We start from the raw sequence: 15,260 nt of genomic DNA on the forward strand, positions 1-15,260 counted from the left end.
GGTAAAGTAACTCCCTGCATACACACACACACGGTGCATACCCGGCTCATACTCATATTCTGTGATATCACGCTCTCTTCAGGTAAAGTAACTCCCTGCATACACACACACACGGTGCATACCCGGCTCATACTCATATTCTGTGATATCAAGCTCTCTTCAGGTAAAATAACTCCCTGCATACACACACACGATGCATACCCGGCTCATACTCATATTCTGTGATATCAAGCTCTCTTCAGGTAAAGTAACTCCCTGCATACACACACACACGGTGCATACCCGGCTTATACTCATTTTCTGTGATATCAAGCTCTCTTCAGGTAAAGTAACTCCCTGCATACACACACACACGGTGCATACCCGGCTTATACTCATATTCTGTGATATCAAGCTCTCTTCAGGTAAAGTAACTCCCTGCATACACACACACACGGTGCATACCCGGCTTATACTCATATTCTGTGATATCACGCTCTCTTCAGGTAAAGTAACTCCCTGCATACACACACACACGGTGCATACCCGGCTTATACTCATATTCTGTGATATCAAGCTCTCTTCAGGTAAAGTAACTCCCTGCATACACACACACGGTGCATACCCGGCTCACACTCATATTCTGTGATATCAAGCTCTCTTCAGGTAAAGTAACTCCCTGCATACACACACACACGGTGCATACCCGGCTCATACTCATATTCTGTGATATCACGCTCTCTTCAGGTAAAGTAACTCCCTGCATACACACACACACACACGGTGCATACCCGGCTCATACTCATATTCTGTGATATCACGCTCTCTTCAGGTAAAGTAACTCCCTGCATACACACACACACGGTGCATACCCGGCTCATACTCTAATTCTGTGATATCACGCTCTCTTCAGGTAAAGTAACTCCCTGCATACACACACACGGTGCATACCCGGCTCATACTCATATTCTGTGATATCAAGCTCTCTTCAGGTAAAGTAACTCCCTGCATACACACACACACACAGTGCATACCCGGCTCACACTCATATTCTGTGATATCAAGCTCTCTTCAGGTAAAGTAACTCCCTGCATACACACACACACGGTGCATACCCGGCTCACACTCATATTCTGTGATATCAAGCTCTCTTCAGGTAAATTAACTCCCTGCATACACACACACGATGCATACCCGGCTCATACTCATATTCTGTGATATCAAGCTCTCTTCAGGTAAAGTAACTCCCTGCATACACACACACACGGTGCTTACCCGGCTTATACTCATATTCTGTGATATCAAGCTCTCTTCAGGTAAAGTAACTCCCTGCATACACACACGGTGCATACCCGGCTTATACTCATATTCTGTGATATCAAGCTCTCTTCAGGTAAAGTAACTCCCTGCATACACACACACACGGTGCATACCCGGCTTATACTCATATTCTGTGATATCAAGCTCTCTTCAGGTAAAGTAACTCCCTGCATACACACACACACGGTGCATACCCGGCTTATACTCATATTCTGTGATATCAAGCTCTCTTCAGGTAAAGTAACTCCCTGCATACACACACACACGGTGCATACCCAGCTTATACTCATATTCTGTGATATCAAGCTCTCTTCAGGTAAAGTAACTCCCTGCATACACACACACACGGTGCATACCCGGCTCATACTCATATTCTGTGATATCAAGCTCTCTTCAGGTAAAGTAACTCCCTGCATACACACACACGGTGCATACCCGGCTCATACTCATATTCTGTGATATCAAGCTCTCTTCAGGTAAAGTAACTCCCTGCATACACACACACGGTGCATACCCGGCTCACACTCATATTCTGTGATATCAAGCTCTCTTCAGGTAAAGTAACTCCCTGCATACACACACACACGGTGCATACCCGGCTCATACTCATATTCTGTGATATCACGCTCTCTTCAGGTAAAGTAACTCCCTGCATACACACACACACACACGGTGCATACCCGGCTCATACTCATATTCTGTGATATCACGCTCTCTTCAGGTAAAGTAACTCCCTGCATACACACACACACGGTGCATACCCGGCTCATACTCATATTCTGTGATATCAAGCTCTCTTCAGGTAAAGTAACTCCCTGCATACACACACACACAGTGCATACCCGGCTCACACTCATATTCTGTGATATCACGCTCTCTTCAGGTAAAGTAACTCCCTGCATACACACACACACGGTGCATACCCGGCTCATACTCATATTCTGTGATATCAAGCTCTCTTCAGGTAAAGTAACTCCCTGCATACACACACACACGGTGCTTACCCGGCTTATACTCATATTCTGTGATATCAAGCTCTCTTCAGGTAAAGTAACTCCCTGCATACACACACACACGGTGCATACCCGGCTCATACTCATATTCTGTGATATCAAGCTCTCTTCAGGTAAAGTAACTCCCTGCATACACACACACGGTGCATACCCGGCTTATACTCATATTCTGTGATATCAAGCTCTCTTCAGGTAAAGTAACTCCCTGCATACACACACACACGGTGCATACCCGGCTTATACTCATATTCTGTGATATCAAGCTCTCTTCAGGTAAAGTAACTCCCTGCATACACACACACACGGTGCATACCCGGCTCATACTCATATTCTGTGATATCAAGCTCTCTTCAGGTAAAGTAACTCCCTGCATACACACACACGGTGCATACCCGGCTCATACTCATATTCTGTGATATCAAGCTCTCTTCAGGTAAAGTAACTCCCTGCATACACACACACGGTGCATACCCGGCTCACACTCATATTCTGTGATATCAAGCTCTCTTCAGGTAAAGTAACTCCCTGCATACACACACACACGGTGCATACCCGGCTCATACTCATATTCTGTGATATCACGCTCTCTTCAGGTAAAGTAACTCCCTGCATACACACACACACACACACGGTGCATACCCGGCTCATACTCATATTCTGTGATATCACGCTCTCTTCAGGTAAAGTAACTCCCTGCATACACACACACACGGTGCATACCCGGCTCATACTCATATTCTGTGATATCAAGCTCTCTTCAGGTAAAGTAACTCCCTGCATACACACACACACACAGTGCATACCCGGCTCACACTCATATTCTGTGATACCACGCTCTCTTCAGGTAAAGTAACTCCCTGCATACACACACACACGGTGCATACCCGGCTCATACTCATATTCTGTGATATCAAGCTCTCTTCAGGTAAAGTAACTCCCTGCATACACACACACACGGTGCTTACCCGGCTTATACTCATATTCTGTGATATCAAGCTCTCTTCAGGTAAAGTAACTCCCTGCATACACACACACACGGTGCATACCCGGCTTATACTCATATTCTGTGATATCAAGCTCTCTTCAGGTAAAGTAACTCCCTGCATACACACACACACGGTGCATACCCGGCTCATACTCATATTCTGTGATATCAAGCTTTCTTCAGGTAAAGTAACTCCCTGCATACACACACACGGTGCATACCCGGCTCATACTCATATTCTGTGATATCAAGCTCTCTTCAGGTAAAGTAACTCCCTGCATACACACACACGGTGCATACCCGGCTCACACTCATATTCTGTGATATCAAGCTCTCTTCAGGTAAAGTAACTCCCTGCATACACACACACACGGTGCATACCCGGCTCATACTCATATTCTGTGATATCACGCTCTCTTCAGGTAAAGTAACTCCCTGCATACACACACACACACACGGTGCATACCCGGCTCATACTCATATTCTGTGATATCACGCTCTCTTCAGGTAAAGTAACTCCCTGCATACACACACACACGGTGCATACCCGGCTCATACTCATATTCTGTGATATCAAGCTCTCTTCAGGTAAAGTAACTCCCTGCATACACACACACACACAGTGCATACCCGGCTCACACTCATATTCTGTGATATCACGCTCTCTTCAGGTAAAGTAACTCCCTGCATACACACACACACGGTGCATACCCGGCTCATACTCATATTCTGTGATATCAAGCTCTCTTCAGGTAAAGTAACTCCCTGCATACACACACACACAGTGCTTACCCGGCTTATACTCATATTCTGTGATATCAAGCTCTCTTCAGGTAAAGTAACTCCCTGCATACACACACACACGGTGCATACCCGGCTCATACTCATATTCTGTGATATCAAGCTCTCTTCAGGTAAAGTAACTCCCTGCATACACACACACGGTGCATACCCGGCTTATACTCATATTCTGTGATATCAAGCTCTCTTCAGGTAAAGTAACTCCCTGCATACACACACACGGTGCATACCCGGCTCACACTCATATTCTGTGATATCAAGCTCTCTTCAGGTAAAGTAACTCCCTGCATACACACACACACGGTGCATACCCGGCTCATACTCATATTCTGTGATATCACGCTCTCTTCAGGTAAAGTAACTCCCTGCATACACACACACACGGTGCATACACGGCTCATACTGATATTCTGTGGTATCACGCTCTCTTCAGGTAAAATAACTCCCTGCATACACACACACACGGTGCATACCCGGCTCATACTCATATTCTGTGATATCAAGCTCTCTTCAGGTAAAGTAACTCCCTGCATACACACACACACAGTGCATACCCGGCTTATACTCATATTCTGTGATATCAAGCTCTCTTCAGGTAAAGTAACTCCCTGCATACACACACACGGTGCATACCCGGCTCATACTCATATTCTGTGATATCAAGCTCTCTTCAGGTAAAGTAACTCCCTGCATACACACACACACGGTGCATACCCGGCTTATACTCATATTCTGTGATATCAAGCTCTCTTCAGGTAAAGTAACTCCCTGCATACACACACACACGGTGCATACCCGGCTTATACTCATATTCTGTGATATCAAGCTCTCTTCGGGTAAAGTAACTCCCTGCATACACACACACACGGTGCATACCCGGCTTATACTCATATTCTGTGATATCAAGCTCTCTTCAGGTAAAGTAACTCCCTGCATACACACACACGGTGCATACCCGGCTCATACTCATATTCTGTGATATCAAGCTCTCTTCAGGTAAAGTAACTCCCTGCATACACACACACACGGTGCATACCCGGCTTATACTCATATTCTGTTATATCAAGCTCTCTTCAGGTAAAGTAACTCCCTGCATACACACACACACGGTGCATACCCGGCTTATACTCATATTCTGTGATATCAAGCTCTCTTCAGGTAAAGTAACTCCCTGCATACACACACACACACACGGTGCATACCCGGCTCATACTCATATTCTGTGATATCACGCTCTCTTCAGGTAAAGTAACTCCCTGCATACACACACACACGGTGCATACCCGGCTCATACTCATATTCTGTGATATCAAGCTCTCTTCAGGTAAAGTAACTCCCTGCATACACACACACGGTGCATACCCGGCTCATACTCATATTCTGTGATATCAAGCTCTCTTCAGGTAAAGTAACTCCCTGCATACACACACACGGTGCATACCCGGCTCATACTCATATTCTGTGATATCAAGCTCTCTTCAGGTAAAGTAACTCCCTGCATACACACACACAGTGCATACCCGGCTCACACTCATATTCTGTGATATCAAGCTCTCTTCAGGTAAAGTAACTCCCTGCATACACACACACACGGTGCATACCCGGCTCACACTCATATTCTGTGATATCAAGCTCTCTTCAGGTAAAGTAACTCCCTGCATACACACACACGATGCATACCCGGCTCATACTCATATTCTGTGATATCAAGCTCTCTTCAGGTAAAGTAACTCCCTGCATACACACACACACGGTGCTTACCCGGCTTATACTCATATTCTGTGATATCAAGCTCTCTTCAGGTAAAGTAACTCCCTGCATACACACACACGGTGCATACCCGGCTTATACTCATATTCTGTGATATCAAGCTCTCTTCAGGTAAAGTAACTCCCTGCATACACACACACGGTGCATACCCGGCTCATACTCATATTCTGTGATATCAAGCTCTCTTCAGGTAAAGTAACTCCCTGCATACACACACACACGGTGCATACCCGGCTTATACTCATATTCTGTGATATCAAGCTCTCTTCAGGTAAAGTAACTCCCTGCATACACACACACACGGTGCATACCCGGCTTATACTCATATTCTGTGATATCAAGCTCTCTTCAGGTAAAGTAACTCCCTGCATACACACACACACGGTGCATACCCGGCTTATACTCATATTCTGTGATATCAAGCTCTCTTCAGGTAAAGTAACTCCCTGCATACACACACACGGTGCATACCCGGCTCATACTCATATTCTGTGATATCAAGCTCTCTTCAGGTAAAGTAACTCCCTGCATACACACACACACGGTGCATACCCGGCTTATACTCATATTCTGTTATATCAAGCTCTCTTCAGGTAAAGTAACTCCCTGCATACACACACACACGGTGCATACCCGGCTTATACTCATATTCTGTGATATCAAGCTCTCTTCAGGTAAAGTAACTCCCTGCATACACACACACACGGTGCATACCCGGCTTATACTCATATTCTGTGATATCAAGCTCTCTTCAGGTAAAGTAACTCCCTGCATACACACACACGGTGCATACCCGGCTCACACTCATATTCTGTGATATCAAGCTCTCTTCAGGTAAAGTAACTCCCTGCATACACACACACATGGTGCATACCCGGCTCATACTCATATTCTGTGATATCACGCTCTCTTCAGGTAAAGTAACTCCCTGCATACACACACACACACACGGTGCATACCCGGCTCATACTCATATTCTGTGATATCACGCTCTCTTCAGGTAAAGTAACTCCCTGCATACACACACACACGGTGCATACCCGGCTCATACTCATATTCTGTGATATCAAGCTCTCTTCAGGTAAAGTAACTCCCTGCATACACACACACGGTGCATACCCGGCTCATACTCATATTCTGTGATATCAAGCTCTCTTCAGGTAAAGTAACTCCCTGCATACACACACACGGTGCATACCCGGCTCATACTCATATTCTGTGATATCAAGCTCTCTTCAGGTAAAGTAACTCCCTGCATACACACACACAGTGCATACCCGGCTCACACTCATATTCTGTGATATCAAGCTCTCTTCAGGTAAAGTAACTCCCTGCATACACACACACACGGTGCATACCCGGCTCACACTCATATTCTGTGATATCAAGCTCTCTTCAGGTAAAGTAACTCCCTGCATACACACACACGATGCATACCCGGCTCATACTCATATTCTGTGATATCAAGCTCTCTTCAGGTAAAGTAACTCCCTGCATACACACACACACGGTGCTTACCCGGCTTATACTCATATTCTGTGATATCAAGCTCTCTTCAGGTAAAGTAACTCCCTGCATACACACACACGGTGCATACCCGGCTTATACTCATATTCTGTGATATCAAGCTCTCTTCAGGTAAAGTAACTCCCTGCATACACACACACGGTGCATACCCGGCTTATACTCATATTCTGTGATATCAAGCTCTCTTCAGGTAAAGTAACTCCCTGCATACACACACACGGTGCTTACCCGGCTCATACTCATATTCTGTGATATCAAGCTCTCTTCAGGTAAAGTAACTCCCTGCATACACACACACACGGTGCATACCCGGCTTATACTCATATTCTGTGATATCAAGCTCTCTTCAGGTAAAGTAACTCCCTGCATACACACACACACGGTGCATACCCGGCTTATACTCATATTCTGTGATATCAAGCTCTCTTCAGGTAAAGTAACTCCCTGCATACACACACACGGTGCATACCCGGCTTATACTCATATTCTGTGATATCACGCTCTCTTCAGGTAAAGTAACTCCCTGCATACACACACACACGGTGCATACCCGGCTTATACTCATATTCTGTGATATCAAGCTCTCTTCAGGTAAAGTAACTCCCTGCATACACACACACACACAGTGCATACCCGGCTCACACTCATATTCTGTGATATCAAGCTCTCTTCAGGTAAAGTAACTCCCTGCATACACACACACACGGTGCATACCCGGCTCATACTCATATTCTGTGATATCAAGCTCTCTTCAGGTAAAGTAACTCCCTGCATACACACACACACACAGTGCATACCCGGCTCACACTCATATTCTGTGATATCAAGCTCTCTTCAGGTAAAGTAACTCCCTGCATACACACACACACGGTGCATACCCGGCTCACACTCATATTCTGTGATATCAAGCTCTCTTCAGGTAAAGTAACTCCCTGCATACACACACACACGGTGCATACCCGGCTCATACTCATATTCTGTGATATCACGCTCTCTTCAGGTAAAGTAACTCCCTGCATACACACACACACGGTGCATACCCGGCTCATACTCATATTCTGTGATATCAAGCTCTCTTCAGGTAAAGTAACTCCCTGCATACACACACACGATGCATACCCGGCTCATACTCATATTCTGTGATATCAAGCTCTCTTCAGGTAAAGTAACTCCCTGCATACACACACACACGGTGCTTACCCGGCTCATACTCATATTCTGTGATATCAAGCTCTCTTCAGGTAAAGTAACTCCCTGCATACACACACACAGTGCATACCCGGCTCACACTCATATTCTGTGATATCAAGCTCTCTTCAGGTAAAGTAACTCCCTGCATACACACACACACGGTGCATACCCGGCTCATACTCATATTCTGTGATTTCACGCTCTCTTCAGGTAAAGTAACTCCCTGCATACACACACACACGGTGCATACCCGGCTCACACTCATATTCTGTGATATCAAGCTCTCTTCAGGTAAAGTAACTCCCTGCATACACACACACACGGTGCATACCCGGCTCATACTCATATTCTGTGATATCAAGCTCTCTTCAGGTAAAGTAACTCCCTGCATACACACACACACGGTGCATACCCGGCTTATACTCATATTCTGTGATATCAAGCTCTCTTCAGGTAAAGTAACTCCCTGCATACACACACACGGTGCATACCCAGCTTATACTCATATTCTGTGATATCACGCTCTCTTCAGGTAAAGTAACTCCCTGCATACACACACACACGGTGCATACCCGGCTCATACTCATATTCTGTGATATCAAGCTCTCTTCAGGTAAAGTAACTCCCTGCATACACACACACACAGTGCATACCCGGCTTATACTCATATTCTGTGATATCAAGCTCTCTTCAGGTAAAGTAACTCCCTGCATACACACACACACAGTGCATACCCGGCATATACTCATATTCTGTGATATCAAGCTCTCTTTAGGTAAAGTAACTCCCTGCATACACACACACACGGTGCATACCCGGCTCATACTCATATTCTGTGATATCAAGCTCTCTTCAGGTAAAGTAACTCCCTGCATACACACACACACGGTGCATACCCGGCTTATACTCATTTTCTGTGATATCAAGCTCTCTTCAGGTAAAGTAACTCCCTGCATACACACACACACGGTGCATACCCGGCATATACTCATATTCTGTGATATCAAGCTCTCTTCAGGTAAAGTAACTCCCTGCATACACACACACACGGTGCATACCCGGCTTATACTCATATTCTGTGATATCACGCTCTCTTCAGGTAAAGTAACTCCCTGCATACACACACACACGGTGCATACCCGGCTTATACTCATATTCTGTGATATCAAGCTCTCTTCAGGTAAAGTAACTCCCTGCATACACACACACGGTGCATACCCGGCTCACACTCATATTCTGTGATATCAAGCTCTCTTCAGGTAAAGTAACTCCCTGCATACACACACACACGGTGCATACCCGGCTCATACTCATATTCTGTGATATCACGCTCTCTTCAGGTAAAGTAACTCCCTGCATACACACACACACACACGGTGCATACCCGGCTCATACTCATATTCTGTGATATCACGCTCTCTTCAGGTAAAGTAACTCCCTGCATACACACACACACGGTGCATACCCGGCTCATACTCTAATTCTGTGATATCACGCTCTCTTCAGGTAAAGTAACTCCCTGCATACACACACACGGTGCATACCCGGCTCATACTCATATTCTGTGATATCAAGCTCTCTTCAGGTAAAGTAACTCCCTGCATACACACACACACACAGTGCATACCCGGCTCACACTCATATTCTGTGATATCAAGCTCTCTTCAGGTAAAGTAACTCCCTGCATACACACACACACGGTGCATACCCGGCTCACACTCATATTCTGTGATATCAAGCTCTCTTCAGGTAAATTAACTCCCTGCATACACACACACGATGCATACCCGGCTCATACTCATATTCTGTGATATCAAGCTCTCTTCAGGTAAAGTAACTCCCTGCATACACACACACACGGTGCTTACCCGGCTTATACTCATATTCTGTGATATCAAGCTCTCTTCAGGTAAAGTAACTCCCTGCATACACACACGGTGCATACCCGGCTTATACTCATATTCTGTGATATCAAGCTCTCTTCAGGTAAAGTAACTCCCTGCATACACACACACACGGTGCATACCCGGCTTATACTCATATTCTGTGATATCAAGCTCTCTTCAGGTAAAGTAACTCCCTGCATACACACACACACGGTGCATACCCGGCTTATACTCATATTCTGTGATATCAAGCTCTCTTCAGGTAAAGTAACTCCCTGCATACACACACACACGGTGCATACCCGGCTTATACTCATATTCTGTGATATCAAGCTCTCTTCAGGTAAAGTAACTCCCTGCATACACACACACACGGTGCATACCCGGCTCATACTCATATTCTGTGATATCAAGCTCTCTTCAGGTAAAGTAACTCCCTGCATACACACACACGGTGCATACCCGGCTCATACTCATATTCTGTGATATCAAGCTCTCTTCAGGTAAAGTAACTCCCTGCATACACACACACGGTGCATACCCGGCTCACACTCATATTCTGTGATATCAAGCTCTCTTCAGGTAAAGTAACTCCCTGCATACACACACACACGGTGCATACCCGGCTCATACTCATATTCTGTGATATCACGCTCTCTTCAGGTAAAGTAACTCCCTGCATACACACACACACACACGGTGCATACCCGGCTCATACTCATATTCTGTGATATCACGCTCTCTTCAGGTAAAGTAACTCCCTGCATACACACACACACGGTGCATACCCGGCTCATACTCATATTCTGTGATATCAAGCTCTCTTCAGGTAAAGTAACTCCCTGCATACACACACACACAGTGCATACCCGGCTTATACTCATATTCTGTGATATCAAGCTCTCTTCAGGTAAAGTAACTCCCTGCATACACACACACACGGTGCATACCCGGCTCACACTCATATTCTGTGATATCACGCTCTCTTCAGGTAAAGTAACTCCCTGCATACACACACACACGGTGCATACCCGGCTCATACTCATATTCTGTGATATCAAGCTCTCTTCAGGTAAAGTAACTCCCTGCATACACACACACACGGTGCTTACCCGGCTTATACTCATATTCTGTGATATCAAGCTCTCTTCAGGTAAAGTAACTCCCTGCATACACACACACACGGTGCATACCCGGCTCATACTCATATTCTGTGATATCAAGCTCTCTTCAGGTAAAGTAACTCCCTGCATACACACACACGGTGCATACCCGGCTTATACTCATATTCTGTGATATCAAGCTCTCTTCAGGTAAAGTAACTCCCTGCATACACACACACACGGTGCATACCCGGCTTATACTCATATTCTGTGATATCAAGCTCTCTTCAGGTAAAGTAACTCCCTGCATACACACACACACGGTGCATACCCGGCTCATACTCATATTCTGTGATATCAAGCTCTCTTCAGGTAAAGTAACTCCCTGCATACACACACACGGTGCATACCCGGCTCATACTCATATTCTGTGATATCAAGCTCTCTTCAGGTAAAGTAACTCCCTGCATACACACACACGGTGCATACCCGGCTCACACTCATATTCTGTGATATCAAGCTCTCTTCAGGTAAAGTAACTCCCTGCATACACACACACACGGTGCATACCCGGCTCATACTCATATTCTGTGATATCACGCTCTCTTCAGGTAAAGTAACTCCCTGCATACACACACACACACACGGTGCATACCCGGCTCATACTCATATTCTGTGATATCACGCTCTCTTCAGGTAAAGTAACTCCCTGCATACACACACACACGGTGCATACCCGGCTCATACTCATATTCTGTGATATCAAGCTCTCTTCAGGTAAAGTAACTCCCTGCATACACACACACACACAGTGCATACCCGGCTCACACTCATATTCTGTGATATCACGCTCTCTTCAGGTAAAGTAACTCCCTGCATACACACACACACGGTGCATACCCGGCTCATACTCATATTCTGTGATATCAAGCTCTCTTCAGGTAAAGTAACTCCCTGCATACACACACACACGGTGCTTACCCGGCTTATACTCATATTCTGTGATATCAAGCTCTCTTCAGGTAAAGTAACTCCCTGCATACACACACACACGGTGCATACCCGGCTTATACTCATATTCTGTGATATCAAGCTCTCTTCAGGTAAAGTAACTCCCTGCATACACACACACACGGTGCATACCCGGCTCATACTCATATTCTGTGATATCAAGCTTTCTTCAGGTAAAGTAACTCCCTGCATACACACACACGGTGCATACCCGGCTCATACTCATATTCTGTGATATCAAGCTCTCTTCAGGTAAAGTAACTCCCTGCATACACACACACGGTGCATACCCGGCTCATACTCATATTCTGTGATATCAAGCTCTCTTCAGGTAAAGTAACTCCCTGCATACACACACACGGTGCATACCCGGCTCACACTCATATTCTGTGATATCAAGCTCTCTTCAGGTAAAGTAACTCCCTGCATACACACACACACGGTGCATACCCGGCTCATACTCATATTCTGTGATATCACGCTCTCTTCAGGTAAAGTAACTCCCTGCATACACACACACACACACGGTGCATACCCGGCTCATACTCATATTCTGTGATATCACGCTCTCTTCAGGTAAAGTAACTCCCTGCATACACACACACACGGTGCATACCCGGCTCATACTCATATTCTGTGATATCAAGCTCTCTTCAGGTAAAGTAACTCCCTGCATACACACACACACAGTGCATACCCGGCTTATACTCATATTCTGTGATATCAAGCTCTCTTCAGGTAAAGTAACTCCCTGCATACACACACACACGGTGCATACCCGGCTCACACTCATATTCTGTGATATCACGCTCTCTTCAGGTAAAGTAACTCCCTGCATACACACACACACGGTGCATACCCGGCTCATACTCATATTCTGTGATATCAAGCTCTCTTCAGGTAAAGTAACTCCCTGCATACACACACACACGGTGCTTACCCGGCTTATACTCATATTCTGTGATATCAAGCTCTCTTCAGGTAAAGTAACTCCCTGCATACACACACACACGGTGCATACCCGGCTCATACTCATATTCTGTGATATCAAGCTCTCTTCAGGTAAAGTAACTCCCTGCATACACACACACGGTGCATACCCGGCTCATACTCATATTCTGTGATATCAAGCTCTCTTCAGGTAAAGTAACTCCCTGCATACACACACACACGGTGCATACCCGGCTTATACTCATATTCTGTGATATCAAGCTCTCTTCAGGTAAAGTAACTCCCTGCATACACACACACACGGTGCATACCCGGCTCATACTCATATTCTGTGATATCAAGCTCTCTTCAGGTAAAGTAACTCCCTGCATACACACATACACACAGTGCATACCCGGCTCACACTCATATTCTGTGATATCACGCTCTCTTCAGGTAAAGTAACTCCCTGCATACACACACACACGGTGCATACCCGGCTCATACTCATATTCTGTGATATCAAGCTCTCTTCAGGTAAAGTAACTCCCTGCATACACACACACACGGTGCTTACCCGGCTTATACTCATATTCTGTGATATCAAGCTCTCTTCAGGTAAAGTAACTCCCTGCATACACACACACACGGTGCATACCCGGCTTATACTCATATTCTGTGATATCAAGCTCTCTTCAGGTAAAGTAACTCCCTGCATACACACACACACGGTGCATACCCGGCTCATACTCATATTCTGTGATATCAAGCTTTCTTCAGGTAAAGTAACTCCCTGCATACACACACACGGTGCATACCCGGCTCATACTCATATTCTGTGATATCAAGCTCTCTTCAGGTAAAGTAACTCCCTGCATACACACACACGGTGCATACCCGGCTCATACTCATATTCTGTGATATCAAGCTCTCTTCAGGTAAAGTAACTCCCTGCATACACACACACGGTGCATACCCGGCTCACACTCATATTCTGTGATATCAAGCTCTCTTCAGGTAAAGTAACTCCCTGCATACACACACACACGGTGCATACCCGGCTCATACTCATATTCTGTGATATCACGCTCTCTTCAGGTAAAGTAACTCCCTGCATACACACACACACACGGTGCATACCCGGCTCATACTCATATTCTGTGATATCACGCTCTCTTCAGGTAAAGTAACTCCCTGCATACACACACACACGGTGCATACCCGGCTCATACTCATATTCTGTGATATCAAGCTCTCTTCAGGTAAAGTAACTCCCTGCATACACACACACACAGTGCATACCCGGCTTATACTCATATTCTGTGATATCAAGCTCTCTTCAGGTAAAGTAACTCCCTGCATACACACACACACGGTGCATACCCGGCTCACACTCATATTCTGTGATATCACGCTCTCTTCAGGTAAAGTAACTCCCTGCATACACACACACACGGTGCATACCCGGCTCATACTCATATTCTGTGATATCAAGCTCTCTTCAGGTAAAGTAACTCCCTGCATACACACACACACGGTGCTTACCCGGCTTATACTCATATTCTGTGATATCAAGCTCTCTTCAGGTAAAGTAACTCCCTGCATACACACACACACGGTGCATACCCGGCTCATACTCATATTCTGTGATATCAAGCTCTCTTCAGGTAAAGTAACTCCCTGCATACACACACACGGTGCATACCCGGCTTATACTCATATTCTGTGATATCAAGCTCTCTTC

General features: G+C 45.5%; 1 protein-coding gene across 1 annotated transcript in view; it reads left to right on the plus strand.

The window, feature by feature from the left end:
• Positions 1–15,260, plus strand: part of LOC142483907 (TRPM8 channel-associated factor homolog) — a 136,085-nt gene that overhangs the window by 60,143 nt on the left and 60,682 nt on the right. The window lies entirely within an intron of this gene.

The sequence above is a fragment of the Ascaphus truei genome, unplaced genomic scaffold, assembly GCF_040206685.1.
Source record: "Ascaphus truei isolate aAscTru1 unplaced genomic scaffold, aAscTru1.hap1 HAP1_SCAFFOLD_390, whole genome shotgun sequence".
In the NCBI taxonomy this organism is placed as follows: domain Eukaryota; kingdom Metazoa; phylum Chordata; class Amphibia; order Anura; family Ascaphidae; genus Ascaphus; species Ascaphus truei.